Raw genomic sequence first — 16,327 nt, forward strand, 5'->3', positions numbered from 1 at the left:
TTCATGGAATTGTTTTGGTAAAATTAGGATGTATGACGTTGTTGGAGGAAGTATGGCTCTATGAGGAGGCTTTGAGGTTTCAAAGACCCATGCCATTGCCAGGGTTAATTCTCTGTCTCCTCTTCTTGTTGATCCAGATGCGAGCTCTCAGTTTTTCCTGCCACCAGGGCTTTGTTCCATCGTCATTGACTCTGAAACAATAAGCACCCTCCCCCCAAAAAACCTCTTTTATTCATAAGTTCTGATGATGTCCTAGCACAGCAATAGAAAGGTAACTAATACTCTGATTGTCTCAAAGAAGTGAGTGGTGGCTTTTTCTTGCCTCTGCATGAGTCCTGGTGGTGCCACAAAGCTGAGCTAGCATTCCTGTATTCTGACAGCTGTAGCCTTGCAGGAACACTTAGGAATAAATGACAAGGATAAATAAATTAACAAATACCATGCTATTTTAGCTTAAGAATGTTGATGATGAAGTAAAAAAAAAACGATCTTAATAAATCTAACTCTGAAATTCATGGTCCTTCTTTTGGTAAGTTGGGGAATATGTATGGGGTGTTCTCCTTAGAGTGAGGCACGATAGCTGCTCAACAAACCATTTATAGTTTGTGCTGCGAGCTGAGCAAGTCAACTTTTTGCAAAAGACTTTGATTACTGCCAACATGTAAACAGTGTGTCTAGCCCTAAGTGGGACAACTACTTTATCTCCTTCTCCCCACCATGTTCAGGCAACATTGCAGAAGAGACACCAGAAAGACTGCAAGAGTCAGTCAGGATTAACTAACTTCCAGGAAGCTGTTACTGGACACAATATGGCGGCTGTACACATGAATTCACCATGGTTGAAACCTCAAACATAAGCTCAGACCAGAGGAAATCTCAGCGAGGAGGAGGCACAAACCTTGGGGAGGAACTGCTAGCAATTGTTAGCTGCACACAGAAGAGTTAGCTTTCTTTAGGAGTGTGGCCACTGGTGGGTCCAAATGCTCCTGTGGATGGTTACATTACAGTATATAGACATCACTAATGGGACCCAATAGGTTGAGAAAAATGAGAATGGAAAGTTGGGGTGAGTGGGGTATGGAGGTCAGAACTGGGAGGGGTTAGGAGAGCAGGATGGAAATGTTCTAACTAACATGGAGGCAATTCTCAAAGAGTTAATAAAAATGCTCTGTAAGGATTGATACTCTACGGATATGAAGCATAGCCATTGACTAGAAATCTTCTCAAAAGGAGTTAATACTGTTGAGAACAATAATGTTGAACACTGGCAGCAATAAAATTTGGATTTCCAAGTAAAAATTAATATTTTAGAAAGTTTTTCCTGTCACTTTGATCTTGAGTGATGGTTCTATTAAGCATGTGATTTGGGTATCATGTAATGAATCATGACAACATATAAAAGATCTGTGTAACTCAATAAATTAATGGATTCCCATGATAAATGAATATTTATTATAAAGCCATGCATGAGTAAAATGCCCAGTCAAAGTGCAAAGTAAATAAAAAGATCTTAGTGAAATATAACATGAAAAAGTCATATAGATTGTGTGCTGTACCTGATTTTAAAGAAACTATTAAGTTTCTATTTAAGTTTTTATATATTTATATATAATAAATATCATATTATTTCCCCTTCCCTACCCTCAAAACTTCACATTCTCTCTCTCTCTCTCTCTCTCTCTCTCTCTCTCTCTCTGAAAAAAATTTCAAGAGAAACTATAAATCAAAAACCAAAAAACAATAAGACAGAAAACGAACAAAAGCCCACCAAAACAAAAGGCAAACACACACACACACACACACACACACACACACACACACACACACACACACACACACACATGCATGCACATAGAGAGGGGAGCAGAGAGAGAGGGGACCTGACTGGTTGATATACCTAGTGGTACACCATTGGAGAAAACAGATACTTTATTTTTCAGCAGATGTCAATGGCAAACAGCTTTACCTTTAAAGACGGGACTTGGTTTCTACATGCTATTCCCAGTGCTGGTTTTGTCTGGTCTGAAGTTGTTCAGGTTTTGTGTGTGTGTTGTCCCAGTTCCTATGAGTCCATGTGTCCATCGGCCTTATTATGTCTGAAGGAAGCTGTTTCCTTGGAGATATCCACTATCTCTGTCTCTCGGAATCTTTTCATTTCCTCTTCTACATAGATCTTTTAACCTTGGGGGAGGGGATCAATAAAGACATCCTAGTTAGGGCCGAGTGCTCCAAACTAAAGCAAGGTGTTCATTTATGGCTGGCCAACAGCAATATGTCTCTCTCTCTCTCTCTCTCTCTCTCTCTCTCTCTCTCTCTCTCTCTCTCTCTCTCTCTGCGCTCCATCCATCTGTGTGAGTAGGAGAATGTGTGTGTGTGTTTGCCTTTTGTTTTGGTGGGCTTTTTGCTTGATTTCTGCCTTATTGTTTCTTTCTGTTTAGATTTTTATTTTTATTGTTTTTCTTGAATGTTTTTTCCGAGAGAGGGTGAGCGATATTATTGCTATGTTCCCCTAGCAGAGCAATACTAGCAGTTCTTCCCCTAGGCCCACGACCAATCTAGCCTCAGGTCCTTGGCCACTTTAGTAGTGTGAGGTATGGGTTCCATCCTATAGAGTAGTACTTAAATCCAATCATAAAGTGACTGATCATGCTCATAGCATTTTACCATGACTACACCAGCATACCTTATAGGCAGATCTCTGCTGTATGTCACAGGATTTATAGAGAGTTGAAGTTAATGGTGACTTTTATCCTCTTGGATGTGAAAGTATCTTCCAGAACCATGAATGATGATGCCCAGTAGTCTAGAACCAGAAGCTTCTAACTGGGCACCAGCCTGATCTCTTCACATAAAGAAGTTTAGCCTTCAGAAAATAGGGCCTTACCCTCAAGTTATGGAGCACAGCCAATAGTCTTGGCAATAATTCATGATGTTTGGGGAAGTCTGTGGGACCTACAGGCAAATCATTTCTGCCAGTGGAGATTTTACTTGATGGAATAAAATGTCTAGTTACAACAGTGCCTCCCATATTACAGGGTTACATTTAAATTCCATATGTAAATGCATACACTTCTACAACAGTTGATCTCCTTGTGGCTTTTCTACAATCCTTTGGAGGTAGTTGGTATCCCCTTTATCACTCCATTTACCAATCTTTACCCTAGCTGATCTTCCTACTTTAGTTTCCCCTTTAGCTTTTTATAACATTGTGCTATCTTTCCTTTCATGGATGACCCACTCTTCTCCCTGCTTTCTGACTAGCTATCTACCATCTGTGGTTATTTGGATTAAAATGTACATATTTTAAGCTTAAAAGCTAATAGCCTCATGTAAGAGAAAGCATACCATGTTTGTCTTTTGGAGTCTGGGTTACCAATTACCTCCCTTAGGATAATTGGTTTTAGTTTCCTCCGTTTAAGTGTAAACATCATACTTTTATTTTTCTTAACGACTGAATAATATTCCATTTGTGCGGGTGTATCCTATTTTCATTGTCCATTTATTAGTTGGTGGACATCTGGAGTGAACACGGATATACAAGAATCTCTGTAATAGAGTACAAAATCCTTTGGGGTGTATACCTAAGAATGTTGTAGCTGGCTCTTGTGTTGGCTCTATTCTCACCTTTCTGAGGAACCACTGCACTGGTTTCCATAGTGGCTGAACAAGTTTTCACTCCCAGCAGCAATAAACACGTGGTTCCTCTTTCGTTGCATCCTAACTGGCATGAGCTGCCATTTGTTTTATTGATCTTTACCAATCTGACTGAACGAGGTAGATCCCGTATCTATCACCCCATACAAAAGTCAATTCCAATAGACCAGGGACCTCTGGGTAAGTCCCAATACCCTAAACCTGGTAAAAGAGAAAATAGGGAATATCCTTGGACTCATTCGGCTCAGAAAGAACATTCTAAACATTGATATCATAAGGCATTAAAACCAACAATTAGTGATGGAATCTTCTGAAACTAAAGAGATTCTATACAGCAAAGGACACCATCACTCAAGCCAAGTGGCTAAAGAATGGCAAATATAAATCTTTATCAATTCTATCTGATAGAGGACTAGTGTCTACAATGTGTAAATAACAACAAAGGAAACATTAAGAAAACAACACAATTTCAAACTGGGCTTAAAACCATACTTCTTTTCATTACCCCGTTACTCATATTGACATGAAAAACTTTGTTTCATGTTAATTTAGTAAATTAAAATTGTTATGTAATAAGTATCAATAGTTATAACCTACATGAACAAGAAGCTCTTTGGAGTCCTCGCAGTACTGTGGGAACAAATGATGGAGTCCCCCTTGTGAAAAGTGTACATTCTTTTTCTGTTGCTTTGGACATGGTAGGAAGGAAATAATCTCTTAGTCAAGTGAAGTACTTCACAAAATGAAGTTAATATTTGTCCAAAAAAGGATACTGACTTCAAAAGATGCTCTGACACAAAAGCATTAATGTGTTATCTCTGCTTAAGGCATGGGATCATAAAAGGGATACACCAGGGGTCTGTTTGAACACTTATTTTTAATTTTCTCCGATTTAATTTTCACAAATCAATCATGAAATAAATGATGTGTGAATATAAAATGGATAAATTTATCACACTAGCTGAATAAAATGTTCACTAACGGTTTCAGTAAAAACTATACCTCTAGCCATTTATGTGTCCTTCATAAACATTAACGAATATTAAAGTTAACATGTGCTGGCTGTTTCATGTATCCAGTACCATGGGGTAAGTAGTCTCGTAGTATTTCATAAGGAGCTTTACTGGGATGAGAAGGCTGTAAATACAAAATTACAATGAAGAATTTGTGCTAGACGCATATAAATAATAGTATTACCATGCAATAGCCAAAATACACTGTGGGAGAGTTTAGAAGGAATTCAATTCAAGAAGCATCCTTGAGCTAATTAAAAGGTAAATATGTAAGGAAACTGCATAAAGGAAGGAACAGAATAACATTATATATACATCAAGGATTTCAATTAACTTCCTGTGAGTGTAGCGGATGGTCCAGAAGTCAAGAGGTAAGAAAGGAGTTAGCAGAGCAGGAAGTGGCCATGCAGAACAGCTTAGGTGTCCTGTCCACAGTGGGAGGTTGTTGATGAGGTCTGAACAAATTTAAATTGTATTCTGTGTCGCCTCAGTGTGATGAAGCATTTCTTCCTTCTACTAAGATGTCTTGAACCTCTCTTCTGGGAAACTATTCGGCTCATTGCAGGAAGTGTGGAGCTAAGCAAAGCAGTCTGTGTTCCCCACCAGCTCCAATGTGCTCTTAGACCGCCAACGTGCTCCTGTGACTCTCTCAGACAGGCACTGCCGGCTCCGAATAGAATGGATGACTGAGTTTCGGGTGACCTTGCGATTGCCACGATCTGGGTACATAGAAAAGAGGGCACATGAGTAACAATGGTTTGTAACTAATCTTGGTGGATGTCTTTAGGAAAGCTAAGCAATAAATGCTCAATGCTCAAAAAAGGATGAGAAAAAACAAAACAAATTAAACAACGACAAAACAAAAAGCAACGAAGCAAAAGAAAAACAATGCTCTCAGACATCCAAAACTCTAGAACTAATCTCATTTTCTATGAAGAGTTTTAACAATTCTTAGGACAGTGTGAATCATGACAATAGTAGGACTCTGGACACAAGTCCTCTAGTAAGATGGGATTCAGGTCCATTCACAGTCTCTGGCTTAGTAACCCTGTCTCCAGGAGAGAGAGAGAGAGAGAGAGAGAGAGAGAGAGAGAGAGAGAGAGAGAGAGAGAACAGTTTCTTGAAATGCTTTCAGTGAACATAGACCTTTAAATACACCAAAACCCTTGGGAATGTACTTAGTTTTGAATGGACATGTCACATATGTTGTTTTGATATATGTTTTATGAGCATTAGACCTGAAGAATGGAAACTAAACAAGGTGGAGTATGAATCTGTCTGACCCGGTGACAGTCTACCTGATTATTGGCACTTACTGGCCTTCATCAGCAGAGTGCACAGATGTGTTCCTAACACCACAGCTTGTTAAATCGTCATTCTGGTTTTAGGCAGGTTGATAAAAATCTATTGTCTTTCAAGTGGGAAAATAGAAATCAATGTGGTATATCACTTTAGGTCTTGAGTGTACAGAATGTTATATCTGGTTAGAATATGATTTAGGTTCCCCAAAATATCTCAGATGCAGTTGGTGATTTCAATCACTGCCCTATATGTGACACGCACTCAGAGACTTGGCATTGTACCATGGGAAGGTGGTTATTAATTTATAACATGAGAGGAACTAGGAGAGGAGAACTCTGTGTTAGGAGGCCTCATGGGTGAAATCGCTGGAAAGGCAACAGAGTCAGAGGAAGATGGGACAGAGGTGTGGGCTCAAGTGAAAGAACTCTTTATAAATTTCTCAGGAGAAGGGAGGTGAGGAAGATGAGCTGCGGGAGAAGCAACATGGATACCAGGAGGCTTTCTGAAAACATGACAGGGGACAACTTTGATATCCACTCATGGTCATGGGACAGAAAGTCTGAAAACATGAGAGGGGACATGAATCACATCAACTTATGATCATGGGTCCAAGAGACAGAGAGCCTAAAACATGAGAAGGGACAACTGTGATGTCTACTCCTGGTCACATGACAGAGAGTCCGAAAACATGAGGTCAGCTGTGTGATTTCCCAGTGGTCATGGCAGAAGCTGAAAACAAAATATCGGGTTTAGTCAATGAAAGTCATCTGGCCGATTCAGCAGCAGATTGAACAGAGGAGCCTGTGTCAGGCTGAGAATATGGAGACCGGCATGGGCTACACTTTCCACAGCAAAGCCGTGGGAAAAAAAAAAGAGAAAGGATGAGCAACACCATCCCGAAAGGACAGTCTGTCAGGAAAGCACTTGAGTGCATCTCAGTGGGATAGACATCGGGCTCTCAGACATTGAGGAAATGAGCTCAGGGTTGGGGAGTGGCAGGTGATTTATCTGGGTGAATGGCAGTTTCAATTCTACTTGGGATAAGAGACCATAAGTTCTTTTCATTGATCATGGTGCTTCCGACTCTGGTAAGCTCACTCTTATCAATTCTTTCATGTTCTATCCTACAGAACTTTATACATGTGCTTTAAAGTGAAACAAAAAAGAGTTCATGAGATCAGATGCTTATGGATGAAGATGCTCCAATAAGATATAAGCCAACTAAACCCAATGTCTTCCACACTTCTTTCTTTAAAAGGGGAATATTTTATGAAAACCTGAAGGTGATTGGTGAGGAATTTAATTCTGTCCCCACTTCAGGGGCTGACCAAGCAGTCCAATGTTTATATGCTTTTTCTCCCAAAGACAGGAGGAGCTTGGCTACAGTGCATACAATGACTGGCCTTTATAGTTACAAAAGCTGAACTCTAAGGATATAAGTCTATAAACATGAAAAGATGCTCTGTGCACGCCACTGTATTTGCTCTAACAGACACCATGATGAATGAGTGAAATGAACTTAGAGAACTTAGAGAAACGGGTAATGCTGATTTCGAGTCTTCTGGCTTCTTAGGGAAGATGGAAATCAAGCAGATCTTCAGGCCAAGTTGATGTGGGCAGTGGACGAGAGAGAAATTCTCACAAACTAGGAGCAACTCTTGGTTGGTAACACTCAGTGTTTTCACTGGCAACAGCTTGTGGAGATCCCTGACCTGCTTCAGGTGACTGAATGCATTTAGTTAATTAGGGCACTTTTGAATCACAGAGGCCTCTCGTGTACTGTCTCCTTGCTGTCTTTTGATTTTCATTTATCTTGTGTTCTTCTTGGCATCCACATTCTCCTCAGTGTTCCTGGGGTTCAGCCTCATATTAGTGTCAGTAGAAAGGAACACCCCTCCAAGGGTCCAGAAACCTGATTCTCAGCTCCTTTACAACAAAGATAAGCCATAAACAGTTGCTGAGCAAATACAGTTTGCAATATACATTTACATCTGAGTTAGAGGGCTGAATGGCTACTGAGAGGGAAATACCACTAAATGAACTAGCACCGCCCCCTAACGTCCTCCGTACACATTTACCTAGAACTTCCTTGTATGAAAGCAAGACATTCAAACACTGCGTTCATGTTATCCAAGGGGATGGTAGAAAAATGAAGCTATGAAAGAAATGGAATTTGAGTGATCCAAAAAACATCATGATTATCAGTCACCTGAATGCCGTACCCTGTTTTAATACTAACAAGTAAGGGTGCTGTCATAAACACCACAGAACCCCAAATGTAGATAGAGAACTCCTCTTGTGCTGCACTGGAAATCGTTAATCTGATGGATAAGCATTCTACCTCAGGCTACTTAGACAATTAAAGATCTTATTCTAGCAGGACATTCTTCTAAAACTCTCCTGTAAGAAAGAAAAAGATCCAAAGTGCAACTACACAGATGTTCTGAAAGAAAGACCACGGGACCCCAAACCATTTCAAGGCAACCAGCAACTCTCAGATGTTTCCCTCCATCGCTGCTGTCCACTGCAGTCAGTACAAGTTACACGCCATGGCTCCAGATCCAAAGCACAAAGAGTGGCATGGACACACATTGGCTGCTTTGTCACTGACGAGAAGTTTGCAACTGAAGACTGTCTAGCTTTCTCTCAGCCTCTGCTTCCTTATCCCTTTAAGCACAGGCATCATGAAGCATCCTTAGGAGAGTGCTTGGGAACCGAACTGTGGTCTGGGAAATAAAGTTGGCTACCAAAGGGCATGAACGGATGCTACTGCAAGAGACAGTTGTAATCTTCACAGCAGAAGCCGAGAAGAGTTGCCACTTTCCTTAGAGGTCGTTGCTCAAATCCCAGTAGGAACAGCGTGATGGGGATACAATAGAGACCTGTTGTGGTCGTCTTAAGATGGCACCTACCCATTCTAGCAGCTATCTGTTTGCCTTTTAATATAATTAGGCAGACCAGATTGGTATTTAGTCTTGTTCTGACAACAGCAAATTAGGCTTAACTCTTTAATTACAATGAGAAGGAAATCACCTTTCTGATATCCTTCAATTAGCTCAAGCAGCTGTTAAGTTATAATTAAAATTTCACATGGATCATTTGAGTTCTTGGAATGTTTCCATTTAATAACAAAACATTTGCATATATGCATTCGGTCCTCGGCAACCTTTTCAAATCTGTCAGTGGTGAACCAGGAGTGTGGATACTGTATGAAAGGCTATCTTTGTAGTGTCTCGGCAGACAGCTGGGTCCCACAAAATGAGAAATGGAAATGGAAGAAAAGGGATCAGAAAGTATTAGTGCCTTTGAGTTTTCTGGAGCCCATTCAGAGGCTCAAACTTGTGTTTCATTTGCGGTTACCCAGGAGGGAAGGGAAAACAGTAATCAGGAGAGAGCAGTTATTCATTGCTTTCTATGAGTCTCACTATTCCACACAATGACAAGCTGTCCCATCGAGGCTTTACACATGGCTCCTTGCCTTGAATTTTCCAAATTTGTACACTCGAGAGGAAGTGTTGCATGTGAAAATTCTGTTTCCGTCCTAGTTTGACTGAGGAAAAATCCATCTCTTTGAAGTTGCTTTGGCCAGTATTTATCTGATACAATTATAGGGTCTACCGTACAGAACAAGACAAAAGAATACATACACCTTAACCACACTTAAAACTTCTATATTACAAGTTTTAAAAACACTGAACACCAGTTAAACTAAAGGGGATTCATTGAAGTGATCAGAGAAATTCTTTTATGTTTGAAAACCTGAAACCGTGGCCTCCAAATTAAATGTCAGGGAAGTAACTAACGCGTGGGATAGCTAAGACGATCTTATCCCTTTTTAAATGCAGTTTGAATGTTCACTCTTTGTCATCGGCAGAAAGAGCCAATAAAATTGTGTGTTAGTGTCAATGTCGGGATATGATAGGTTTTATGATCTATATTGAGGGCCTGAAGCACAGGCTCCAGTCAAGCTTATTCATTGACAGCCTTTGTTGACAAAAACAACTGTGTTGGCTGAGAACCTAATGGTGTCTTCCCAACCATCAATCTAAATTGTACACTATTGAATTTCAACCACCACGATAATTGTATCTCTGGGAATTAAAGAATGCGTGTAGAGAAGGAGGAGAGATGAAGAGCAGCGCCTGATGTCCTAATCACAGCAGTGTGCACACTTTGGGGGGCTCCCAGCTGCGAGCAGCACATTTTCCATCTGCCCCCCCTAATTTTATTATGACCTTTCAGAACTGATTTCATCTGGAAGACAGTTGGCTCAGACACCTTCACTGGGTCAGTTTTATCTTTGAGCGGCTGAAAGGAGGGATTAGTAACAAGTGGCATTCTGGCAGGAAAATGTCTAACTCGTACCCCGCTTCTTTCAGTGGGAGGCTGCATTGCTGGGGGATTGGCAAATTGCACTGCTGGGTGATTTAAAGGTTTAGTTGAAGTGTTGCAGCTTGGGGATGAGGATCAGATCTAAACTCTCAAGTTCAGAGGATCTTAAGAAAATGTTTAACACATCTTTATATCTTATAGAAATGAATAATGAATCCTAAAAGACAAAAAATGATTTCATTTTCATTCTAAACAGTAAGATGATTTTTCTCACCTCTATCTCTCCCTCTCTCTTTTTTTCTCTCTCCCCCCGTCTCTGTCTCTCTTACACACACACACACACACACACACACAGAGAGAGAGAGAGAGAGAGAGAGAGAGAAGAGAGAGAGAGAGAGAGAGAGAGAGAGAGAGAGAGAGAGAGAGAGAGAGAGAGAAGAGTGGCAAGGTGTGGCACTTCCAGTAACTCATGGTTCTATTCTGTGCAATGTGAATTTCTACTTCCTGGTAAGGCTTCTGTGTGTGTGTGTGTGTGTGTGTGTGTGTGTGTGTGTGTAGAGAGAGAGAGAGAGTGAGAGAGAGGAGAGAGGTAAACATACATCCTACTTTAGAACATTTATTGAATGTACTGCTTAACTTTGTGCACATGAAATACTTAACCCAATGATCCTAATCACCATTTTATCTTGCAATATACATTACATATAAGAAAAAAAACCAAGCCCATACAAGGTTTAATAGGGATGAGAGTAGAGTCAGAATGTGGCTCTATGCGTATCTTCTTTTGAAGTTCATTTTCTTGATTAATACACTATTATATTCGTTGATGATTTAGTTGGACAACTTCACCTGGGCCTCAGATTTGCTTAGAAGCCAGGAATATAAAACTGAGCCAAAGGAATGTAGATCCCGACCTCATGCTACTGAGACAGCCTCAGGATAACGTTCTCCTTTGAAGCCAACTTCACGTGGTGGCATAATCCCTACAAGTTAAAAGGCATGAGTAGCCACCAGCCCGGGAGGCCTGCACTAGTACCAGTGTGTTTGCATTAGTGTGTTGGCATCTTCAGTAAGGCAATATGAACACACAGCCTCTCTTGGCCCCATTAGCCATGACTAGCTGTTTAGGGAGTAGCAATGTAGTCCTTACCAAGTTCCAGCACCCGGCTGTTAGGCACAGGATCAGAGTCTCCATTGCTCTTAAGTTTCCTCTGGCTTATAGCAGACTAGCTGAGAGACAAATCCCATGTCCAGATGCTGTTAGAAAGCAGTAGTCTAGATGAAAATCTGAGAGAAAGGATTGATATTTTTTAGTCTTACCAAGGGGAGAGGTGAGTCCACCTTTCTTAGCATGCTTCAGAAGCAGAAGAGAAGGAGAGAGGAAAGGTGTGGCACGTCCAGCGACTCATGGTTCTAGAAGTTCTATTCTGTGCAATGTGAATTTGTACTTCCTGGTAAGGCTTCAGGAGGCCTGGTTTCTGAGGTGTAGGGAGAGGACAAAAATGCAGCCCCAGTGGCCATTCTACTGACCAACACTGTGCTTAGGTTGCCAGAACTCTCATACATGGTTTCTCCACACGGTGTATTCCAGTTCTACTCTGCATTCCAGTGTGTAATCAGTTACTTCTCTGTTTGGTGCTCTTATTAATCAATCCATCATTAGGAAGTCTTTGATTGAAACTTTACAGTCTTCCAGGAAGTGTCCTAGATGATTTCAATCCATCCATACATGCTAACTTTTCTGCAGTAGGAAGGCAAGAAACTAGGGTTAAGAAGTTTAGTTGATTTTCTTCCAAATCACTCAGCTAGTGAGTCGCAAAAACAGGTTGTGAGACTTTCGGTGTGCATTAGAAAGATTTTTGTTCTGTTTTTTACTGAGAAACACAAATCCACAGCTGTATCACACATGTAGACACCATCACCTTCCCATTACCAGTGTGATATGTGTATGAATTAAGATACTGTGAGCACACGAAGTTGGGTTATAATCTTTTAAAAATAGCCTCTTACTACAGATTGTTTTTCTTCTGGGTCCCATTACTTAGCACTTCTAAAATGTATATTTACTTACCAATTTTATTTAAATCATTTAATTTAATCCTTAAGCATCTAGAATAGATTGTTCTTACTATTTGGGGTGTTTTTATTTGCTTGTTTTGTTGTTTGTTTATTCGTTGAAGACAGGGTTTCTCTCTGTAGTCCTGCTGCCCTATGACTCTGACCAGGCTGGCCTCAAACTCAGAAATCTGCCTGTGTCTCTCTCTGCTTCCCAAGTGCTAGGATTAAAGATGTGTACCACCACACCTGGCTTGCTTTTCAAAATTTGAAACATTACCTATGATATACATCATGTTTACCCATATTGTTTGTGGGGATTCTTTGATTTTGTGGTTCCCTTGCTTGCTTTTATTTTGTGGTATTAGGTATTTCAGGAAATTTGATGACACTGAGATTTTGTTATTTACTGAAAAAAAATTTATAGTTGTGGTGTGTCTCACTCCTTAGCACACACCTTTAGTTCCTCTGGCTGGAATACAAACAAACCCTTAATACACACTTTCAATCCCAAACAATGAAGGTAAAGTTAGTTTGTAAAAGGAAATACTGAGGTTTGGAAAGTGATGTCTAATTGAGTGGCAGACAAAGTGATGAACCAGAGAAAGATTTGACAGAATAGACTATGCCCAACTCTCACAAGAAGAGATGGGAAGAGAAGCTACTTAAGAGGGATGTGCCCAGGAGGGGGTTGTGGGGGGTGGGGGAGAAGAGAGAAGACATGGGAAAGGAAGCAGGCAGTTTTACCAGAACAGTGATAGAGACACAGGTTGCAGAGAAAGAACAAGATAGACACAGGTAAACAAAGAACAAGCCAAAGAATGAGAAGGAACCAAAAGATTAGAAAAGACTGTTAGAGTTAGTCTGAGGCCAAGCAGAGCAATTTAGTCAGAGGCTAAGAGAGAAGCCAGATTGAATCAGTCAGAGGCTGGAGAAGAATTTGAGCCAGAGCAACTGAGTTGATCCAGCCAGCCATAGTTTATAAAGAGCTCATTCAGCAGTAAGTCTCAGAGATGAAAACATCTTAGGACTACACTAGATTTCAGAAGCTAGAAGCTTGTAGGACTAGGCCTAGATTAGCAGAGTAAGATAGTAAACCTCTGAGATGACAAGTCCACCAGGGGGACAAAAGTTACTGTAACGGTTAGAAATTAAAGTGGGAGTCTCGTGCTTAGCAGCCCACGTGATGTTTGTTATGTTTCACTGATAACCTATCTCAGGCCCTGGAGTTTGTCTGAGCTTTGCATTACTCTATAGAAAACTGTCCCTGAGCTCCCTTCACATGTGTTTTCAGTCCTGTAATTAAAACTAGAAAGTTATCCTGTAGAGCTCTCTATTTCATGGCTGTTAGGTCGAACCTTAAGAATACTGTTAGGCTCCAGAGAATCAAATAACCCTATTTTCAAAAATGGGGTACAGAGAACAAAGAATTCTCAACTGAGAAATATCAAATGGCCATGAAGAACCTAGAGAAATGTTCAATATCCTTAGTCATCAGGGAAATGCAAATCAAAACAACCCTGACATCCCACCTCACACCAGTCAGAATGGCTAAGATCAAAAACTCAGGTGACAGCAGATGCTGGCGAGGATGTGGAGAAAGAGGAACACTCCTCCATTGTTGGTGGGATTGCAGACTGGTACAACCTCTTTGGAAATCAGTCTAGAGGTTCCTCAGGAAATTGGACATAGTACTACCTGAGGACCCACCTATACCACTCCTGGGCATATACCCAAAATATGCTTTAACATATAACAAGGACTGTGTTCTCCACTATGTTCATAGCAGCCTTATTTATAATAGCCAGATGTTGGAAAGAATCCAGATGTCCTTCAACAGAAGAATGGATACAGAAAATGTGGTACATTTACACAATGGAATACTACTTCACTATTAAAACAATGACTTCATGAAATTCACAGGCAAATGGATGGAACTAGAAAATATTATACTGAGTGAGATAACCCAATCACAAAAGAACTCACTGATAAGTGAATATTAGCTCAAAAGCTCGAAATAGCCAAGATAAAATTTACAGACCACTTGAAGCTCAAGAGGAAGGAAGACCAAATGTGGATGCTTCCGTCCTTCTTAGAAGGGGGGACAAAATACTCACAGGAGGAAATACGGACAAAGAATGTGGAGCAGAGACTGAAGGAAATCCAGAGACTGCCACACCTGGGCATCCATCCCACGTACAGTCACCAAACCCAGACACTATTGCAGATGCCAAGAAGTGCTTGCTGACAGAGCCTGATATAGCTGTCTCCTGAGAGGCTCTGCCAGAGCCTGACAAATACAGAGGAGAATGCTCACAGCCAATCATTGAACTGAGAATGGGATCCCCAGTGGAGGAGTTCGAGAAAGGACTGAAGGACCTGAAAGGGTTTGCAACCCTATATGAAGAACAACAATATGTAGCAGAGGATGGCCTTGTTGGGCATCAATGGGAGGAGTGGCCCTTGGTTCTATGAAGGCTCAATACCCCAGTACAGGGGAATGCCAGGGCAAGGAGGCAGAAGGGAGTGGGTGGGTCGGGGAGCACACTCATAGAAGCAGGGGGAGGAGGGATGGGATAGGGGGGTTCCAGAGGGGAAACAGGGAAAGGGGGTAACATTTGAAATGTAAATAAATAAAGTATCCAAAGTCTTAAAAAGAAAAACTTACCTGAAACTTAGGAAAAAAAAAGAATATTGTTAGGTTATGTTTTCACATCCCACATACTTAGTAGTAACCATTTTGGAAAGCATAGGGCACACAACAGCAGTCTATCTTTGCAACGCTGCAAGTAAAGAACATATCTCTTCACTTTTAGAAACACTACTAGGATTCCTAAGATCCAGCCAAGTGGAAGACCACTAGCTTAGAATGACAAAGATAACAATAAAAAACAAAACAAAGCAAAAAAAAAAAAAAACCCCAACTACCTGTTGTGTATTTTTCATAAACTTAATATAGCCTAATGGTCATGTTAGGAGAAAATTTAAAGGTTCTTCCTCAAAATTTACCTTTGTACGAGGCACAGAGGCTATCAATCACATAGGAAAAGCACCCCAAAGCCAAGATCTGAAACAGGCAATACCCACTGGGGGCCTTACATTGCACAGAGTCTTGTACCTGACTGTAGGGGTTTCACGAAATTAAAACTGCAAGACAAAGACAGATTACCTCACAGAGAAATACAAAGTCCTTACTACATAGATGTGAGGATGCGTGCGAATGTGCATGGGTGTGTAGCATTTTGATACGTGTAAAAGCGCATTCGTGAACAGGACGTTAAGGGCTCTGGAAGAATCTTTAATGCAGAGCTCACCTTGCTTTGCCCCGTGCAGTGTGCCATCTCCAGTTGCATGAAAGGCTTGCATGCTAATCTACAGATCTGGGTCACAGTTTTCAACTTAAAACTCCGCCTTTTACAAACAATCTCGGAGCACAGGCAAAAATATATGAATGGTGAGTTCGTTATAAAACTAACTTTTCATTAGCCTCATTCTGAAATCTATACCTTATTCTATTTAATTTCAACGTAAAGCCATCGAGAGCTCTACTAGGATTTATTTGAAATGTAGCGTCTAGTGTCGCATGTCAAAAAGACAGCAACATTTCCGCATAAACTCCCACCTTTTTTCCATTTTGCTTCAAACGTTCAGAATAAGAGCTCGTCTTTAAGGTGGAGCTGAGCTTGCTTGTAATGAGTTATAGATGGTTTAGTGATAAAATCTGGCTTTCTGGAACAAATGGGTGTTCGAACCTGATTTTATTAGCGCGGTCGAAAATTGTGGAACTAAAGCAAGGAAATTTCTGCATATTGCCACAATCCGAGGGCCGTATGGATCATAAACTTTTCTATTTGTATTTTACTGGTGGACATGAACGGCATGATCTCATCAGGAAAAGAAGGGGACCCACAGCTGACATGTGGGGACTGTACATCTTGCTAGGAATGTCAGATAAAGGTGAAGCTTTTAAA

The 16,327-nt window shown here is 40.7% G+C and overlaps 1 protein-coding gene across 4 annotated transcripts in view; it reads left to right on the forward strand.

Annotated features, from left to right (window-relative positions):
- Pdzrn4 (PDZ domain containing RING finger 4) overlaps positions 1 to 16,327 on the forward strand; it is a 348,064-nt gene that overhangs the window by 105,046 nt on the left and 226,691 nt on the right. Inside the window, exon 1 of one of the 4 annotated variants that reach the window (XM_087557541.1) lies at positions 15,690 to 15,810. The exons of the other annotated variants lie outside the window; for them this stretch is intronic. The gene's annotated coding sequence lies outside the window, so the exon portion shown is untranslated. Of the gene's footprint in view, positions 1 to 15,689; positions 15,811 to 16,327 lie in introns of those variants that run through there. 4 annotated transcript variants of the gene reach the window in all.

The sequence above is a fragment of the Rattus norvegicus genome, chromosome 7 (genome assembly GCF_021556685.1).
Source record: "Rattus norvegicus strain SHRSP/BbbUtx chromosome 7, alternate assembly SHRSP_T2T, whole genome shotgun sequence".
NCBI lineage: Eukaryota > Metazoa > Chordata > Mammalia > Rodentia > Muridae > Rattus > Rattus norvegicus.